This window comes from Aotus nancymaae, unplaced genomic scaffold (assembly GCF_030222135.1).
Source record: "Aotus nancymaae isolate 86718 unplaced genomic scaffold, 86718_ANA_hifiasm-v0.15.2.pri h1tg000057l, whole genome shotgun sequence".
In the NCBI taxonomy this organism is placed as follows: Eukaryota; Metazoa; Chordata; class Mammalia; order Primates; family Aotidae; genus Aotus; species Aotus nancymaae.
This window is the reverse complement of record NW_026988471.1, coordinates 7,342,485-7,350,433: the sequence shown is the minus strand read 5'-3', so window position 1 is coordinate 7,350,433 and position 7,949 is coordinate 7,342,485. Positions and strand designations below refer to the sequence as shown.

General features: G+C 40.0%; 1 long non-coding RNA gene across 1 annotated transcript in view; it reads left to right on the top strand.

Annotated features, from left to right (window-relative positions):
* The first annotated feature begins 7,220 nt into the window (after positions 1-7,220).
* The window catches only part of LOC135269650 (uncharacterized), a 162,863-nt gene continuing 162,134 nt past the window's right edge, over positions 7,221-7,949 (top strand). The window contains exon 1 of the long non-coding RNA XR_010337883.1: positions 7,221-7,311. This is a non-coding gene — a long non-coding RNA (uncharacterized LOC135269650). The remainder of the gene's footprint in view (positions 7,312-7,949) is intronic.

The following is a 7,949-nucleotide window of genomic DNA, read 5'->3' as shown; positions in this document are numbered from 1 at the left end:
TACATATGTATATAAGCCTTCAGTTTTCGTAGGTCACTCAAGTACAGATTTTCTCTCTCTCAACAAGTTTCACTCTTGTTGCCCAGGCTGGAGTGCAATGGCGTGATCTCAGCTTACCACAACTTCCTCCTCCTGGATTCAAGCAACTCTCCTGCCTCAGCCTCACAAGTAGCTGGGATTACAGGCATGTACCACCACGCCTGGCTAATTTCTTTCTTTCTTTCTTTTTCTCCTTCTTTTTTTTTTTCAGTAGAGATTCGGTTTCTTCATGTCGGTCAGGTTGGTCTCGAGCTCCCGACCTCAGGTGATCCACCCGCCTTGGCCTCCCAAAGTGCTGGGTTTATAGGCGTGAGCCACTGTGTCTGGCCTGAAGTGCAGTAGGCACAAGAAAACAACAAACATTTATTGACTGTTACTTTGCAGACATTGTACTGAACATTGAAAAAACATTACTTCACTTCATCCCCCCATGGACCCTGTATGCCTTTGAGATAGTCACTGGCATTGTCCTTCTTTTATGGAAGGAAAAAAACAAGCTTTCATCAGGGTATGTGATTGACTTACATGTCATGCATCTTCCAAGTGCTCAGGCTGGGACAGTTACGGATGTCAAAGCTCAGGCCCTGAGGCTCCATGCTTATGGGAGGCAGGAGCAGGGATGCCTGGGAAGGAAGGCCAGGGCGGGGCAGGACTGAGGCATTGTGACTTCATTTGTACTAGTAGATAATGAAGAGGGGAGTCTGGGATCAGTGCACAGGCTGCACTGAGAAAGAAAGAGACTGGAAGCAGGAGCCCACTGGAAATCAGCAAAGGTGTTGGTGAGGGGCAACAGGGTGGTGTCAGTGGGATCGGTCAAGGTGAGTGTTATACTGTCATTCATTTTAGGCATATATATGTAAACATACTATACAAATTAAACCAATTAACTATAGCCAAGGGGCACTTAGCTAACTGTTTACTAGACACCAACTGGGGATATGAACTCAACGCAGGCTGGTATTACCGGGGAGGCCACTGTAAGCCCTTCTGTTTTGCTTAAACTCCCGTGATAGTCAGATGGTTTGTTAAATAATGTAATGGCTACTATGAAAATGTGGATTTTTTTTATTGGTGAAATTAATAGTGTTTAAGTTATACAGAGTCATGTCAAACATGTATAAAGCTCTTTAAAATTATTAAGAACCTAGCCCAAGAGAAAAATAGTCAAAAGTTAAAAACATATTTTATAGTCTATAATAAATACTTGATTTGTATAGGATCATAGTAATGCAAATCAAGACAACACTGAGATGTTATTTCATACCATACGCTTGGCAATAATTTAAAAATGGACAGCACCAAGTGATGTAGAAATATGTGTCACAAAACAACTCTTTTACATTGCTGGAAAAAGAGTCCATGTTTACAACCATGATGGAGGACAATCTGACATTTTCTCTTAAACCTTTATTTACCCTGTTGGCCCAGTATTTCTACAACTCAATTTGTACTCAAGAAAAACTTTCATATATTTTAACAAAAGACTTGTACAAGAATGTTTGTAGCAATATCAAGAGTAACCTAAATTTGTCCATTAACTAGAAAGTGAATGAATACATAGATATAAAATAGAGCAAACTACTGCCATATGCAACAATGTGGAGAAATATTAGTAACTTACTATAGGTAAAAACAGTAAGTCCCAGAGACCACATTCAACATATCTTTAAGTTAAAAATAATTAAAACTAAAATATGCATGGTAGGTATATATATTTGTGGGATACATGACATTTGATACAGGCATAGTATCTACACTCATAAATATACACATATATGTACTCACAAAAATTAAAAGTTAAAAGAAGGTGTTTCAATACTCTCAAATAATCTCCTTTAAGACATATATTAGTTACAAAACAAAGTAATTTTAAATGGGAGAAACAGGGCAGATACCACCTCAACCAAGTAATTGAGGTCAACAGCACCAGTAGTATGACATTTAGATATCTTGAACTCCTTGATGTAATACACCTAAATGATTATGTTACTTGCATGATATCCTTACTATATATATCCATATATATGTGTGCGTGTGTGTGTGTATGTGTATATGTGTGTGTATGTGTGTTTACGTGTGTGTGTGTATGTGTCTGTGTTCTCAATATCAGACCAAACTATATCAAAGTAAATTTTGTAAAATGACTTGACAAGTACTCTTTAAAAAGCCATACTCATGAGATACAAGGGAAAACTGAGGAATGGTCTTGGAGCATTTTAGAGGTGACTAGGAGACATGAAAATTGAATGCAAAATAAAAAACCCAGATTAGATCCTGGAACAGAAAAAAAAAATTTAGGAAAACCAGGAAAAATCAGAACAAAGTGTGTAGTAGAGTTAACACAATGGCACTGATGAAATTAGTTCTGTTCATTTATTATGTGTTTAGGGTGAAATATTAGGGAAAACTGATTGAAAGATGTATGGAAACTCTGTATGATTTTTGTAACTTTTATGTAACTCTAAAATTATTACAAAATACAAAATTCTAAAAAGCAATATGCATACATGCTGTTTTTTGGGAACACATGCGGGTACGAATGTCAACAGGAAAGCAAAGGAACGTTGATCCCACAGGGCCGGGTATTCTGGGTGAAATTGGTTTGAAATGGAAGCACCATTGATGTGGCTTACTTTCAAGGTATTAGCCTGTTTATTGTTTATTAGCCTTTTTATTGTTCGGCTGGTGGCTCATCAGTCCTTAATACATTATTAAAATACTTCCTATATAAAACTAATGAAGAAATATATGTAGACTGGCTTGAAATATTATGCAGTCAATCCTGCTCTTCTGTGAACAAGGGAGAAAAATCCAGTGAGCCTAATTGCTGGCATCCTCTGAAATAGGCTCCTCAGCTTAGGGTTCCAAGCCTGACTGTTTTTAGCTGATTCTGGAAGGATTTTTGTCACCTGACTTGAACTAGAATGTCAGCTGAATGGTGCTGCTAGAATATTGTCACGTCAGCACCAAGTGAATATTTCACACAAAACAGTGTTGGAAAGGACGGAGAGCTGAGCTTCATGACTCCAACACAACAGGTTGTCGGATGCCACTTGCGCCTACTTACTGATAAGTGTGTATGTGTCAGAATTCAGTCCAAGGCTTATTTTCCTTATGATATGCCATCTGAGGTTATGAGAGAAAAACCTTAGAGCCTTTGCTAACTCCAACCGCTGGAGGCTCAGACGTAACCAGAAAGCAGGATGTAGCTGTGGATGCAATGAACCTGGCTTTGGGAGGTTTGCAACAATGGGCTTTTTATAAGAGTTAATGTATGCTGACTAAAGAATAGATTGGATGAGAGAAGTAACCATCAGAAATATTTCAGAAATCATACTGAAGTGTGGGTCTCATATACAATGACAGTTTCACTGATCAAAGAAAGAAATCTGTAGAAAGCACCAGTTTAACGAGGGCAGTGATGAGTAGGATCTTCTATCTGCTGAGTTCGATTTGCTGGGGAGAGTTGAGTTTAAGCAAAGCAGCACCGGGAACTTTAGGGTTAACGTGGTGGAGAGAAAAGTTGTGGAAAACACAATTTTTAAAAAAGTCAGTCACATTGAGGTGAGAGATGCAGCTTTCGGAGTAGTGTGAACTACAAAAAGAGAACAAAGAGAAAGAAAAGGCCAGTATGGAAGCATGGGACTGCCTTAGGGCAAAACTAGGCAAAGCAAAGGAGAGGGATGCGGGGCAGCAGTGCTGTGGGAGTTAGAGGAGATCTGTGATGCCAAACTGTTCCAGAAGGAGAACAGAGAAACAAACGGAACACAACAGCGGCAAAGGAGGCTCAGGAGCAGTGGCTGACCGCGTGAGTATTCCAGAGACTTGCCAGCAAAGAACCCAAGACAGGGACAGCCAGGTGGGGAATCGTGACCAGCCCGGAAGTGGGTGATGGCTCTAGACTAGTGGGCAAGTTTGAGTACAGGGCAAAACAAAAATTTGTAGGACTTTTTAGATGGTGACAGCCAAGTGAGTATTAAACTAAGCCCAGGACCCTCCTAGGTACAGAGCCTTGTGTGATGGTAGAGCTCCTATGTCTACAAGCCAGCCTCACACACAGCTGACATCCAGCCAGGATACCGCTACATTCCAGGGTTCCAAGAGAGGATATTAATATGTGAACTATGAAAAGAGAGAATCAGAATGGCAGGTATAGGAGCATCTGAGCAAGTAAGAATTCCTTTTTGAGACGGGGCTTTTGGAGAATGGTTTCGTTGTTTATTTGTTTTCCGAAAAGAAAGCAGGCATGATACAAAGCTTGGAAATGCTGGAGAAAGAGCCTGATATGGTTTGGCTGTGTCCCCACCCAAATCTCACCTTGAATTATAGCTTCCACAATTTCCACGTGTTGTGGGAGGGGCCTGGTGGGAGGTAATGGAATCATAGATGTGGGTCTTTCCCATGCTGTTCTGGTGATAGTGAATAAGTCTCATGAGATCTGATGGTTTTAAAAAGGGGAATTTTTCTGTACAAGCTCTCTTCTCTTGTCTGCCACCATGTGTGATGTGCCTTTTGCCTTCTGCCATGATTGTGAGGTCTCCCAGCTATGTGGAACTGTGAGTCAATTAAACCTCTTTTTCCTTATAAATTAGTCTCACATAAGTCTTTATCAGCAGCATGAAAATGGACTAACACAGAGCCATAGTCCATTCAAATCCAGAACTAGCATGCAAACCTAGGTAGTTTCATTTCAGGAAAACTACCTGATGTCTCCAGACAGGGCAAGAGGCTTAGACATGCTTTGATCTGGGAAGCCCAGGGACTGTGCTCCAGGCCCACACATGGTAAAAGACAGTAAACTTGAATGTCTGTGTTCAAGTGTGCCAAATCCCAGACATCAGCAATCAGAAAACACACCTTTAAACAAAAGGGATGCGAGTTTAATGAAACTGAAAGGAAGGAGCTCTTCATGCAGTGGTTAGAAATCTTAAGGAAGAATATACCCACTGGCTGGGGCAATCTGATGTTGAGTAAGTCTGATCTTTTAAACTGGTTTGGTGTTATTTTATTTTTCTTTTCTACTTCATAATACATTTAACTGTTTAAGTTATGAAAGCTGATTGTGGAAGTAGGCTGAGAGGATTAGGTAAATTGATGGGTGACTGATACGCATTGGGTTGTATTTGAACTTGGGAAACATGCTCTGTTTGCTGAAGTTCACACCAATGTCCCCCTACAGTGGGTCTTTTAAGTCCAATATCAGAGACACAACATGGAAAACATGGGAGAAGAATTGATTCACTTAGTCAGCTGGGATTTAGACAGACAGATCTGAAATCTAAATTTCTACTATGTCCCTAATAGCAGGTTAGCTTTGGACAAACTCCCTTTGCCTTTATCTGTTCATCCTTTTCTTTTTTCTGAGGCAGGATCTCACTGTGTTGCCCAGGTTGGAGTGCAGTGGTACCATCATGGCTCATTGCAGCCTCAGCCTCCTGGGCTCGGGCACCATCATGGCTCATTGCAGCCTCAGCCTCCTGGGCTCGGGCACCATCATGGCTCATTGCAGCCTCAGCTTCCTGGGCTTGGGCACAATCATGGTTCATTGCAGCCTCAGCCTCCTGAGGTCAAGCATTTCTCTTGTCTCAGCCTCCTGAGTAGCTGTGAGTACAGGCATGTGCTACAACACTTAGCTAATGTTTTATATTTTTTGTAGCGATGGGGTCTCACCATGTTGCCCAGGCTGGCATCGGACTCCTAGGCTCAAGAGATCCTTGTGCCCCAGCCTCCCAAAGTGCTGGGATTACAAGTGTGAGCAACCACTCTGGGACTTCTGCTCACCTTTAAAATGGGCTTATGATAACAATTCCTCATGAATGGAGTGAAGATGGAAAGATTTCACAAGACTGAATGTCACTGGGCACATTGAAGGAACTCAATAGAGTTCCGTTCTCCCTCTTTCATTACACATTATGGAGCGATAAAGGCCTAAGGAGCAGATGTGGAGGCTTGGAGGAAAATAAGAAACATACACACATACACAGACCAGGAGAAAGACTCAAGCAAAAGAGAGACAAACTGTGTTGAAACAGCACAGGCTGCACCAGAGCCAGGGGCGTCTCTGTTAGTACTCTCTTCTTCTTTTTGTCTTTTGAGACAGAGTCTCACTCTGTCATCCAGGCTGGAGCGCAATGGGGCGATCTCGGCTCACTGCAACCTCCATCTCCCAGCTTCAAGTGATTCCCCTGCCTCAGCCTCCCGAGTAGCTGGGATTACAGGTGTGCGCCACCGCACTCAGCCTTATCTTCCTTTTCTTAAAGAACAAATATAGTTAGACTTGGGACACAGGCTTTAAACCTTGGAATCCTCCCATGCGTATTTTAGCAGACTGGTAGAAAGTGGACCAGAGACACAGCTAAACTTTCGTCATAGAAAATGTTTGGTTACTTGAGTCAGTTGTCAGAAAGCAAGATGCCAGCCATCCACAATAGAGCTAAGCAACTCCAATTGTGTCGTTATGAGGGACATTGAGATTGGTTATAGTTTTAAAAATACCCTTTATTGAACCTGAAATTTGTACATGTTTATTATAGAAAATTTGGAAAATACATTTAACTAACAAGAATAAAATGAAATCTATCTATATCCTTTTCCCTAATTTAATCACTTTAAATATTTTGATGTATTTCCTCTGATCAATTATACTTTCATATATATGCAGTTGAGATTTTATTGTGTCATTCATCCCACTTTTATTCATTAATATTGTATAGTAAACATTCCTCCAAATCATTATAAACTTTTAGACAACAAATATATTACGGCTGTCAGATATTCCACTGAATATGCCTGCCATAAATTATTTCACCATTTCCCTATAGCTGGACATTTGAGGACCTTCCATTTTTATTTTATGACAATAGTAAACAATATTATAAATCTCTTGCTGGATTAAAGTTATTTTATCGATGCTTTTTGAGTTTTCTTTGTAATTATTTGTACTATTGGAATTACCAGGTCAAAGGGCATTACTATTATTAGACTTGCTCTTTTATTCTGTGTGTGTGTGTGTTTCAAATTAAGATCATTTTCTAAAGCATTGCAGCACTGCATACTCTCAGGAGCAGTATATGAGCTGTACATATATCTTCTAAAACAAAGTGCTGTTTGATATATATGACCCTTTCTGTGCCAAGGCTGAATCTTAGCAAACAATGTTTTTTTTTCCTATCCAGTGTTTGGGATTTCATGACTTCTGGATGGTCAAGAAGATTTAAAAACATTTTCTGCAAATGACAGCTTTGAAGCATTGAGATGGGAGAAGGATTTCAGGTAAGAGTTACGGGAATTTTTGAGAGCAAAGATTGGCCTTCTTGGGAAATGTCCAAGGGTTTAGGCAGATTTTACTGGAACATGAGAAATTCCTTTTTCTGCTGTGATAAGTGTTGTAGGTTTCTTTTTGTCTGCCAGCAACTTCTATAGTACCGTCAGATGATCTCTACTATCTACTAATTTGATCTGTCACACTCTGTGTCCCCATACACTGCTGCTTATATTTAGAATCAGCTCTCTCCAAATCCCAGGCATGTTTTAAACCCTACTAAGCCACAGAATGTATGTTATAACCCTGTTGTTATATAAAACACATACACACATACATTTTAAGAACCCATCCTGAAAAATATGGCCTTTGCTTAAAAAAATAGGAAAAGAAGACAGTTTACACTGCTGTGTAGCAAAGACCATATTTTCTCGTATTTAGGAACAAAGACATGTCAGGCTTTATTGAGCACATCACTAACTATATAACTAGCGTTAAACACTCTATTTGCAACTGTTGCTGTGTATTTTGTGTGTGATTATCACCCCTAGATCTGCATCCTATAAAAAGATATTTCTGTTTGCTTAATTATAAAGCTCTTTATGAACAGGCTCATCTGTAAATAGCTTGGTGCAGCTGAAATAGAAAT